Source organism: Dermacentor silvarum, chromosome 4 (genome assembly GCF_013339745.2).
Source record: "Dermacentor silvarum isolate Dsil-2018 chromosome 4, BIME_Dsil_1.4, whole genome shotgun sequence".
Classification (NCBI taxonomy): Eukaryota; Metazoa; Arthropoda; class Arachnida; order Ixodida; family Ixodidae; genus Dermacentor; species Dermacentor silvarum.
Genome location: NC_051157.2, coordinates 189,809,801 through 189,823,113, shown reverse-complemented (window position 1 = coordinate 189,823,113; position 13,313 = coordinate 189,809,801).

The following is a 13,313-nucleotide window of genomic DNA, read 5'->3' as shown; positions in this document are numbered from 1 at the left end:
AACCCCCCACATCCCCAAGCAGCTTTCAACCCATTGCCTTGACAAGCTGTTTAGGTAAATCGTACGAAAGTGTCGTAAACGCGAGATTCACATTCATTCTTGAAACGCAGAACCTAATTGGTTTTCATCAATGTGGGTATAAAAAAGGCTGTTCAACGACTGACCACCTCGTCCGACTTGAACATGAAACTCGTGAAGCATTCTTACAGAAACAGTACTGCCTGACAGTTTTCTTCGACCTAGAAAAAGCGTATGACACTACTTAGAGATTTCGAATCGTACGTGACCTCGCTGGTTTAGGAATCCGCGGCAAAATGCTCAACTGCATCGCTGATTTCATGTCCAACAGAACATTCCAAATCAGTCTAGGCACTGTGCTCTCGCGCTCATTTGTCCAGGAAAACGGCGTGCCACAAGGCTGCATACTTAGCACAACACTCTTTATAGTAAAAATGAACTCCATTAACAAAGTCATCCCCCCCCCCCTCTCTGTTATGCACTCGATATACGTCGACGATCTGCGAATAGCATGCCGCGCCTGAAATCTACCAACATGTGAAAGGCAGCTACAGATCACAATAAATAAGCTAATACAATGGGCTGACACAAACGGATTCCGCTTCTCTACTCAAAAAACTGTTACAGTGCTATTCTCGCAAAAACGAGGATTGCACTTAGACCCGGTTCTAAAATTGAATGACGTGACGCTGCCGGTAAAACAAGAATATAAATTCTTGTTTATCATCAGTGGCTTCAAATTCTTGGGAGTAATCTTTGATCAAAAACTAAACTTCCTGGCTCATATAAAAACAACAAAAGTTAAGGCAAATAAAGCATTAAATATTTTAAAAGTGCTGTCCCATAAACACTGGGGTTCCGACCGAACGTGCCTCTTACGTATTTACCGGTCTGTTGTGCGTAGCCTTCTGGATTATGGCTGCGTAGTTTATGGCTCAGCTAGGCAGTCTTACATTCGACGACTGGATCCAGTACATAACCTTGGACTGCGACGGGCAAGTGGTGCATACAGAACATCACCTGTCCAAAGTTTATACGTTGACTGCAATGAGCCCCCATTACAGCAGCGCAGAGTGTTAATTACATTTTCCTACATACTCAGAATACAGTCATCACCACAACACATATGCTACAACATCGTCACACAGTACAATTGACGGTTACATTATAGAAATAAACCGACCATGATTAGGCCGCTTATCCTGCGATATTGCTACACGCGTCTGGTATTTGGTTGTTTGAACGAGGCGCGCGGGCGCCTAGACGAAGAGGACGAACTGCTCTGGGCTCTCGAGCTATCGGCTGATCTGGCCAGCGCTGCAGCTATCTTTTGTAAATATACTTGTAAATAGTCTCCTGTGCTTAATTCTTCGTTCATGTAACAATATGAAGAATATTGTCAGGATTATGACATTCCTCATGATGTCCTCCAGGTTGCGAAAAAGCCACGACTGCCCCCATGGCACGACTTCACGCAGTTATGTGACTGGACATTAACACACCTAAAGAAAAGAGACACCCCACACGAACACATTCTGCAAGAATTCTACGCTCTTCAAGATAAATATCAAGACTACATGGAATTTTACACTGATGGCTCCAAAACAAAAGAACACGTGGGTGTGGGGGCCGTAACCAAAAATTGGGAAGCAAGTATTCGATTACCAAAACATGCCTCTGTTTTCACTGCTGAATTTTATGTTATGTGGGTTGTAGTTAAAAAGATCATCACTGACAAACACAAAAATACCGTCATCTACACTGATTCCTTAAGTGCACTAAAGGCTCTTCATCTAAAATCTGAGTGTGAACCCCTGCTAGGGGATATTTTAAACATGGTGGCTCTTAACAAATATGGGAGATCAATTCGTTTCTGCTGGGTCCCAAGCCACGTTGGGATACCGGGAAATGAAGCAGCTGATAGATGTGCATCAACAGCAGCATGCAAAGAGATAACATGCACAACACTCCCATATAAAGATAGTATCAGTGCGATTAGGAAGGCCTTGACAAAATGGCAACACGAATGGAACCACTGTGCAAACAACAAACTACATCTTACTAAACCCGTCCTTGGTGAGTGGAAGTCATGTAACCACCAGGAACGGTTCATTGAAGTAGTTTTATGCCGACTACGAATTGGACACACACACCTGACACACAATTTTTTACTTAGAAAAGAAGACCCACCAACATGCGAGAAGTGCCAGGAACCGCTAACAGTTATACACATTTTACTGACATGTACACACATTGAAACACACAGACGAAAACTTTTGCAGAACTTATACAAGTCACACATAGCATTACATCCTGCTTTAGTTTTAGGAGACAATCCCCTAGTACCATTACCTGACGTGCTTAAATTTTTAAACGACACAGGCTTTTTACACAAACTGTAGATTAACACAGCTTTTGCTGTTTTTAAATTGTAGTTTATACACCCTGTGTTTGGTGCAGCATAGCCTGAGTTGCTTTTGCACCACTAAACCCCATTAACTAACTAAAAAACGCCTTGCATGCTGGCTTGTGCGAGCAATGGCGAATGTGGTCGGCTAAATGACCAGCGCCACTTACCGCCGTATTCACAAACCAAACTTATCCTTGTACTTATGACTTAAGTCACCGAACAGCCCTTAACGCGTTTCAAGAACCAACCTTATACTTAACGCAGAACTTTTCTCGTACTTATCGCCGTGATAAGTAAGGCTTGGTTAAGGTAGCCTCCGACCTACCTTAACGCTCACTTGTAAGCAAACAAAATGGCGGCGATGGACGACAACTTCGCGGAGTTTGTTAACTATCTCGACCGCCACGAAGAAATATTCAGTGGGGCAGCGTTTTCATACGCGTCACCGCCACGGCGAGTGCCCAAGGATCGCTTGAATCCCATGGAAATGTACGACGAGTACGAGTTTTTGTGCCGCTTCCGATTCAGCAAAAGTGCCGTCCAGCAGCTGCTCGCTATGCTGCCTCTGCGGGATAACACCGATGGACGTGGGCTCCCTGTGCCGCCTCTCCTGCAGCTGCTCATCACGCTACGTTTCTATGGAGCCGGCACATTTCAAATTGTGACCGGCGACCTAGTGAATGTTTCCCAGCCGACGGTGTCGCGGGTGACCGAGCGCGCATCCACTATGATCGCCAGGAGTCTCTTTCCTGCGCTTGTGAAGTTCCCCAGCGCTTCAGAAGTGAGCGGTGGGATGCAAGCATTTTACCGGATTGGGAAGTTTCCCGGTGTTAGCGGGTGCATTGACTGCACCCATGTGCCAATAATAGCCCCGGTGGTGACCACGCCGAGGTGTACCGTAACCGGAAAGGATATTTTTCGATAAATGTCCAGGTGAGTGCCTGTTTCAAATAATGCAGCCGCGGTTCGAAACTGAAATGCAAACATAAGCGGTATAGAATGCCGCTGGTAGTACGACCTTGTAATTGTAACAAGCCGCACTGAATAAATTACGACGCGGTGTTACACCACTAGGCTACATCTGTGCTACGACAGTTGTCGAAGCTTCGAATTTACTAGCAGGTTAACAGCTGCACCAACGTCTCGCACTTCACCGAAATGCAACTACCGCAGTCAGCCTTGAACCCGCGACATCGTTAAAGTCAGCTTTGTCGGAATACAGCGATGTTATGCGGCGAAGATTGTGCCATGTATTTTGGTGAAGCATGTACAAGCAGTAAAAAAGTGACACGCGTTCCTTCATTAATACGCTTGCATGTACCACCGGAGATCCCGCGACGGCTAGGTTCTTTGCATCACCCACCCCGCGGGGCGACATGCAAAATTTTGCACATTGTAAGCTAATGTACTTGGGCCAGGACTTAAAAAAATACGTATTGGGCATGACCGTATAGTCGACATTGGACTACATAACTCTACAATAGAGCTACAAATTTACAAGGACACAAGTATTGGAGCTCCCGCTTCTATTTTAGCACTCTGGTTTTTGACATGTTTCAACAAGTGTATTTTGCACAGTCAACATGAGCTTTATTGTACATACGACTAAAAAAAGTCAACTAGCCTATCAGTTAAGAATATGATGCCACCATAAAATTCTCACCTGTACAGAATTACACAATTACATTTTGGATACCCCGCAGGGGCGTCTGCGTAAGCAGGCAATTGGTGTGTTGCGACACCACGGACCCGAGCACATGGGGGTTGGCCCCTCCCGCGTCTAGCCGTGCGTGGCTTCGCCGTGTCTGGGGAAAAGAGGATCCTGGGGGTTGAGCCAATGCCGAGTGCTTGGACCTTTATGGCCCCTCGGCGGGGGCAACACACCCCTTTGGCCTCGGCTTCACGTAGACGGCACCCCCGGACTGACCCACCCGGGGGAAATCGGTGGTCGCCTTTTCCTGTCCCTCTCTTCAATCTGTTGCTTTCCTATCAACTTTCCTTATCTGTCCTGTCATCTCCTCGCTTCCAAATTTTTCTGTCTCTTCTAGGCGGCTTGGGTTAACCTGGTGCTCTATATCCAACCTTGAGTTTGGCGCATTGGGTTATAGCAGCGATGCACGGCTGGCGTGTGCAAGTCATTGCTCTGTCAAACTTGTAGCGTCCCCTTGTTGGGCTCCATGGTGGGTGGCTGCCATTGCCGCCGAAGCAACTTCATCAAGCATGCATAGAGCATCTTTCCCTTTGCTTCCTGATCGTACCGCTGCAAAGCGCGTACGCACCGAAGGCTTCTTGAACTTTTTCGTTCATCACAAAGAATCTTTTCCACGCTACCATGTGATCCACAGTGATAAACCTGAAAAACCACTGAGAGTTATTTCACCTTTCCTTGTCTCGAAATCCCTAACAGACACCATTGGACCAGGCTATAAAGCTACCAAGATGGCAAGCGGCGATCTCCTCCTTGAGGTTCGTGACAAGCTGCAGCATGAAAAGCTTGCAAAACTCACAGCCTTTGCTGACATCCCAGTAACAGTGTCCCCACATCGCTCTCTGAACACAGTCCGAGGCGTGATCTCAGATTCGGACTTGATAGAACTAACCGAAGCAGAACTACTGGAGGGCTGGCAAGATCAAAATGTCATTGAAGTAAAAAGAATAAAAATCCGACGAGACAACAACGAAATACCAACAAAACATTTGATAATCACATTTTCTTCTAGTGTTCTCCCAGAGACGCTCGAAACAGGTTATACTAAAACCCGCGTCAGGCCCTACATTCCCAATCCTCGACGTTGTTTCAAATGCCAGAAGTACGGCCACGGCTCGCAAAGCTGCCGAGGTCAACTCACCTGCGCAAAATGTGGTGACAAAGGTCACCCCTCCGATAACTGCTCTGGTACACCCCACTGTGTGAACTGCGAAGGCGACCATCCGGCATATTCCCGATCTTGTGAAACGTGGAAAAAAGAGAAAGAAATAATTACCTTGAAAATCAAAGAAAATATATCATTCAAAGAAGCCAGAAAAAGGTGCTCAGTTTTCCACAGTACCACTTGCGCCGAGGCGGCGCGTCAGGGGGCAGCGCTGCATCGACAGCGACAGTTCGCACAGTTCCTCTTCAGAAAGCAGCAGCGATGAGGATGAGTCGTACGTACTGTACGAAATTTTATTTAATGAAATGTTTGCAGAGCCTCCGCACAAACGCCCCAAAATCGTCGGCTACGTCGAAGAAGACGCGAAGTGCAGTTGCCGCTGTGCCTAGAACCCCCAACGTGGTCTAATGCGAGATTGGCAACATGGGTAACCGGATGCGTTCGGCAACTTCCGCTGCAATCCCTGCCGGAGCGTGTTTATTTTTCACTGGTCGATCGGGATCGGGTCGCTCCGCGGCGGATTTTCTTGCTCCGTCGTGGATTCGGCACACCGCTCCAGATCCGCCAGTGGAATTCACTATTAATCTTCAGTTCAAGAAGGACCTTTTTTGCTTTCAAGTTCTCCATTACTTGTGCGTGCTCTGCCTCCCTTTTCTGTAGTCAATCATTATGCTCATCACGAGCGAGTTTCGTGCGAAGCTCATGGTCCTCACGAGTAAGCTTCATGCGAAGCAAGTGCTCCTTCCTCTTTTGCCACACATCTTTCGTGATGGCAGCAAGCCAAGCACCCAGCTCGCTTGTCACAGCATCATTCCTTGAGCAGGACGGCCGGCTTGCGTTGATTCGCCTTTCACGGCAGGCTATTGGCACCCGTGGCACAGTAGCTGGCAGGTCTGCAGTTGGTACGACTCCAGGTGGGGGTGGTGCTGGCGGAGTCCTTTGTGCTAGCTGAGCAGGGTCACCATTTTGTGGGACTGTACACTGTATAGCCGGTTCTTCATCCTGGCTGTGCGGCAAATCCCACTGCCACGAGTTCTCGCACTGCATGTCGGCATCTGCAAGGTTGTTAGAATCAGAGTTGATATTAGTGTCGTTTGCACAAGCTTTGTACTCTTTTAGAAGCCACTTTTACCAATGCAATGTGGGCTGTACACACGTTTTTGCCTTGCTGCATGATGCAGCGGTGTTTTTGCACAAAATACATCACTCTGCTTGCTATCAGGATATACTAAAGGGCACGACTCAATGTAAGCCCAAGAGCATACAACACTACAGCATGTGCCTGCGGGTGCTTCCAGCTGCAGGAGGTTGAATGATATGGTGACAGTGACAACTATGCAGCTACATTCAAACTTTTGCATACGAGTCGCTCACCCTCATACTGGGACTCGTTTTCTGTATCATGAGCTGTGGAAATATTTAACTAGACAAATGGTGTCTGTGCTCGCACTTGTTTGCATCACAAGCAGGCTTTCTGTGTATATTGCTTGTTGACGGCAGAACACAGAGAGCCAATTATGGGCACTATTGCATAATAAAAAAGCCGCTCCAGAACCTCGAAAGGTTTGCCTCATAGCAAGTCTACTTGTGTATTTCATTTGTCGCCACATACATGTGGAATAAATAGCATGTGATCACACATAATCCACAGCATATGCACCACGAACATACACAGCTAATCAAGTATCTAGTACAGCACACAAAAGAGCTGATGTTGCATGATCAATTTACATTTTTCTCCACAAGGCATGGTCCCTCTTCAGTGCAGATAACATTAGGATGTTTCTTCTGGATGCAGACAGTGCAAGAGCATAATGCCCTGTACATTGCACACACACAAGTTAAGTGATTTTAAACACTCCACTGTACAGAAGAAGCACTTTATGTTTGCAACACTGACGAGAAAACAGTGATGTACATGCACCTATCAAAACCAGTTTTGTAAACCTTCAAGCTAAACATCATTCATCATCAAATACATCATTCCTCCTTATAGCATCCATTATACCAAAACAAAAAATAAAACCCTTTCTGCAATGCTTCAACCTCATCATCATGATGTGCAAAGCAATGTGAGCATTCTGACATTAGAAAGGGGCTTATTTTCTTGCAGCACTGCTGTGTCAAATGTGTAGTACAAAACGAGTTGTTCATTAGCCACCTGCATATTTGCAAATCTGGTTTCCAAAATAATTAGCCCAGATCAAATATTCCCGATTAACTTATACTCACCGTCTACATGAGTGCTTCGTCCCGGCTGTGACGAAGCCAGCAGTGCTGCAACAGCAGGCGTGGTGGTCTCTGTGCCAGGCCCAGTGCGGTCACTGTCAAAGGGATTTTCCAGGCGTGTGGCCATGTGAGATGCCACCGCGCTAACCCTCTGCAGCTCCTCGTTCATGTTGCTATCCGCCGGGGTGCCGCCACCTTTGAGAGGCAAATATCAGCGTTAACCAAAGTTCACGATCGCTAAAAATTCAATCATGCCTCTTCAGTTCTACTGTGTTGAAAATGAGGCCGGAAACATATGCACACACCGTGATGTAGCTGCCTCACGTCATTATGGAGCCCTGCTAGCCCAGCAGAAACAAACCACACATGTCGCCGTGCACACACGCACATGGCACTGCGCATGTGCTAACGAACTGCAATTGTGCCCACGTTTTTCCTCGCTGCTGGTACTTCATTACGGCGAACGACAAGCCTAAGCGCAAAAAATTAAGGTATATCGCGGCGTTCGACCGAAGACTGCATTTGCACGCTTTACAAACAGAAAAAAAAGCATTCCTGGCATAGCATGACGCCTTTTGAGATAGCAACTGAAACACTCAAGACATCTAAGCATGAGCAAATTTACCGGTCATGCAAGTGCGTCACAGAAAACAAGCGCAGACACTTCGAATGCCTTCGTTTGCCTACACGTTGCAATCAACCACGTTCAGTGCAAAATTATTTCTGGAGTGGAATTTACATCCTCGCCACTGTTCCGTATACGCGCACAAGTGTCACAAGCTGTTGTTGACGGCGCTCGAAATTAGCTGCAGCGATCACTTCCCGTGTTTTCGTCAATATAAGTCTATATATTTTCCATGCAACAAGCAAATTGCAGCAATTTCGGCGCATAAGAAATGATACAACACTCGCCTGTTTTGAATATTTCCCGGGTGTCCTCGGCTTTCGCGGCGCCACTTCTCCTTCAGGTTCTCCCAGCACTTCTTTAACTGTTTAGAAGTTCTCGGCCGCACATTGTGGCGGCAGTTAAATTCTTCGGTGAGCTTCTCCCACGCCTTTTTCTTGGCGTGAACAGACACCGCGTCAGTTTGCTTGCATTTAAGCACACTGCTGTACCTGCTCACGAGATCTACGAGCACGTTGCGTTCTTCCTCAGTGAAATTGACTTTGCAGCGCTGCTCCACTGGCTCCATCTCAAACCAACGCCGCTCGAACACACGACCTCCAAGCACCAACGGAGTTAACAACAAAAAATACACTACAAACTACTTAAATAATTAAACTGATGAAATAGAGCAGGACTACTAATAAATAAAATAAACGAAAGTGTACAAAGTAAAAGAACAAGGCGAAACACGGAGCAAGCAAAGTAAGAACAACGTGCACAAAACCGTGCCGGAGGCGCGAGAGGCCAAAACGTGCGCTGTGTCAAGACGGGTGAGACAAGCGCGGCCAGACGTAAATTGCGGATTCACCAAAAACGGCGAGCGCTTACCATGTTTTATCAAACATTCATACAATATCAATGTAAAGTAGCTTGTGTCCATGTAATTGTTGCTTTTGTGTAATAAAGGTAGTTTTTATCTTGTCAAAGTTAATATTTCGTAGAAAAACTGCATCTAGCCTCGCTCCCAGGTACAACCCCTAACGAGTAAAGGGCGCCTTTCATAAGGCGCACTTATGGCGCGTTAAGGTGCGTTTTCGAAACTCACCTTGCTCTTTTCTTATACTTTTCTCGTCCTTTCGTAAGTAGCCTTATAGCGATAAGTTAAGTTTGATTTGTGAATACGGGGATTAGTGAAGTAGCATTCCTGCAATGCTCTAGCAACCATTCATTCAGACAGCGCTCGGTTTGGCCAACATAGCATTTCCCACAGGCGAGGGGAATACTATACACCACACCAACCTCACATTCAACGAGGGCTTTGGTATGCTTTATTTTACCTTTTTACTATTTTACCTTTTATTTATCCTTACGCGTCTTTACTTTTTGCACTGCTTTATATCCCCAGAGCTCTCCAGCCTGCAGGCCATGCATTAGTGGTTTCCCCCTTAGAGTGGGCCCAGCTGTACTTAGACGTGAGCCTGAAGACATGCACATAGCTCATGACAGTTGTAGAGACTAGCAATTTGATACAAGTAGGCAGCATTAACAATACAAACCTGCTCAACCGCTGGAAGTAGGTAACAGCTTTGGTACTTGAAGTACTGCGTCTTTTGCAGTGACTGCACTCCGATAACTGACAATAAGCGAATCACTTTGGTTGGACTGCTCTCAGTGAATAGAATGGCGCAGCACAACAACACATTGCCAAGAGCCTTTCCTTTGGCTATCGGCTGACTCGACCACTTTGTTACATGGTTTTTGGCACACTTTATGGTAGCAGAAATCATTGTTCCTGTTGTCGCAATGTCTACTGTGCTTTCAGATGCTCCACAAACCCGGCAACCCTTCAACAGTTCCATCGAGCAGGATTCAAAAACAAAGTATTTCTTCGTAGTCACTCCATCTTCAGCACACATATCCTGTACAGGTGGCCTGCAGTGATAAAGAAAATGCATATTTACTAGCCGTTTTTAACCTTATGCAAGAACACTGAGATATCGAATCAAAATTTAACATGTTTGCATGATTAACCATAGAATGCCAATCTTTTTGTTTTTTATAGGCTCTATAGTGATACCCTTCACCTCATAAAGAACAAAAAGAATGGAAATTGCAACTCACTGCAGCAAATTATTACAAAGGAAACCCATTTATGCACCTGAAAAGTGATGCGCCACAGTTGACTGAAGTTTATCCTGGTGCAGGTGGCCCATCATCTTTCATCAAAGTTATGTGTTTCGTTACTAATAACTCCTATATGGGCAGTGTCATGTGACCATGTGCATTTTCATGACTCGTAAGCTATGAAGTGTAAAGGAAACCAGAGAAACGCAGACCAAAAATGGAAAGGTTTAAAAAACTGCAAGACGTTTCTGCTTCCACACAGAAACCTTGTTCACATAAAGTGGCGTGAGAAGGCGAGCTTATGTCCGTTTCAGTATGTGACCGAGGCCCCTAGCATACGCAGGTGAAGATTACCATCATTTCTGTTTAGCGCTTTCGTAGTTTGGATAAGAAACAATTACAGATACTGACGGGAACACCAGTTTCTTTCTTTTGCGATGATGCCTGCCATGGCCCAGTCAACCCCATGATTAGAAGTTGCCACGTGTTCCGCAAGTGCTTTGGAGACAACAATCTTTTTTTTAACATCATTCATGTGGTGTTTCAACTGTCTTTAAAAGTTTTCGCTCCCGCCGATATAAATGCAGTTACAGTCTGCATGTGTCAGCACTGTGTGTGCCTTTGTACGTTTGTCTTAGTCTCTAACAATGTTATTTTAACCCAGAACATTTTGTCAAATAGTGGCTCATGGATATCTCAATGCATGAGAGCTAGAATTATCTATGTGGATGTTTCTTACCAGGAAACAAATACACCTGAATGCCTCTGTAATGAAATGACCTCTATAATGAAGTATTCAGTATGTTCCAACCCAATTCCTATCTTTTATAAGTTTTGTCGATGCCTCTATACTGAAGATCCCTGCAATAAATTTGACTATATAATGAAGGTGTCTGGGTGTTCCTGAGATGTCAGTTTTGTTCTTTACAACAAAGTAAAAGCGGCCCTACCACTGCCCTTGGCAATCGCTATTGACCTGTGGTGCATGTAGGGATTGTCAGTGGACACCTCAACAAAAACTGCACAGGAGAGTCTCGATATGGACTCCACCGTAGATATTTGTGGAAACCGCCCACTACCCCCAATGTAAGAAGAAAGCCCCGTGACCCAAGCTGGTTAACCTTGATGACTCAGCAATTAAGGTTTGCAAGCTGTTCACAGCAGAGTCTTTCTAGGCACTAATTACTGTTACAATTGAAGCAGTTGTGCACACAAAGGTAGTGTGCACAGGTACCATGCCAGCCATGCACCTTTATAATACTGAAATAGAGCCTCAAAAGCAATGATAAACTTACTCAGAGTCACTGTCCTCATCGTTCAGCTCATCACAGACGTATGACAAGTGATTTGTGTAGTCACTGTAAAGTGTTCAAAGGAACATCAGCAAGACAAGCTCTTTTAGATTATGCATATGCAAACGATCACAATACTTATCAATCCAGAAAGTAATAAGAATTCAGAGACGTACATTATGAACAGTAGCGGACCTAAAATGGAGCCCTAAGGCACGCCTTGGGCAAATGTTCTCGAGCCAGAAAAGCAGCGCCCACAGCTAACAATAGTATTTACTGAATAGGCATCATATTTCAAAAATTTTAATGAGGACTAGTGACACCATAAGTTTCAAGTTTGTCAAGGAGGATATGGTTAACCCAGTATTGCCGGGATAGTGCAGCTCTTAGCAACAGCAGGCACCTGTGCATTTAGTACCATATATAGTACCATATCGGAGTCATGAGGGAGGTAGTGGCCGAATACTGCACCAGGGAGGCCAATTCCTGTTCTGGTGAGGGAGTGACTTTGATGAAGCTTAATGGGCCTTCCTAGTTTGGTTGCACCTGAACTAGTATAGCCCCACTAGCTCTCGGCGATATTTTTTTTCTTGCCGGTGTCAGGCACCACTCCATGCCTGAAAATGCGGTGGACTGGAGTAGGATTCGAACTTACGACCTTCAGATTTGAGGCCGGGTATTCTACCTCTGCTCCACGCCACCAGGCTGTTGATGATTATGATAGTACCATATATTTAGTACCATACAACAGTTTCCTGACATGGCCATGTCTCATTATGCTGGAAAGTTCTCAAGTTTACGTTCATGTTCTTGGCAGGGTTACATCTGCTTATCGAGCCGAAGTTATGTATCAAGGAGGTACATTTTGCAAGGCCTAAGTGTTCGTGGAGTATGAATTAAAAACAAGAATAAACAAGGTATTCTTAGGCTTACATGATATCCGAGTCAGAGTCATCACAGCTGGATCTCATCACTGAGGTAGTCAGTCCTAAAAATTTGGTGAAAGTGCATACAGTGCCAATTGTTATGCACAATCACTTGCACGTGTCATACAAAATATGAATGAGATTGCATACCTGTATAGATTGAGAGCTGGTGCATCAACATCATGTCTCAGCGTAGAGCAGAACGGCCTGAACTCTGATGGTACCTCTTCACTGTATACCAACCTGTCTTCAGTTTGAACAAAGCTATCACAAACAGATAATGGGCTGGCCTGGACCCCTGCACAATAAAAACAAGTTTTTAAGACGCATTCATTGACTGTCAAATTTTTTATAGGGAAGAACAAATAGCAGTCATGCTCTCACCGACAGATGGGTTCGTGATGCATGTCTGCACAGCCTTTGACTTCTGTGCGTGAGGAATTGTTTGAACATAAACATCACGCATCTGTGGCTCAGCTTCCCGCACATCACTGTGCTGTGTGGTGGTGGCAGCTTGGCAACTCAAGTCACACTGATTGCTACTCTCCGCATGGTCGTCCTCCGGCTCTGCCACGGCAAGTGCTTCTTGTACATCATGCTGGCATACAAAAAAAATGTAGGCAGTGTAGAAGAAATTCGATTGGAAGCTAAACATAACACCACTATCTCATTTAGTTGAAATGTAACAACATATTTATGGAAGTACTTTTACTAATTTCGAGCATCCACATATCAGTGCCTAGAGCTATTTCCTGCAGGTGCACAAGCTGACTACCTATGGGGCTTCCTCTACAGACTGGCATTGTATCTGAAGTTTGATAACATCACTCAGCT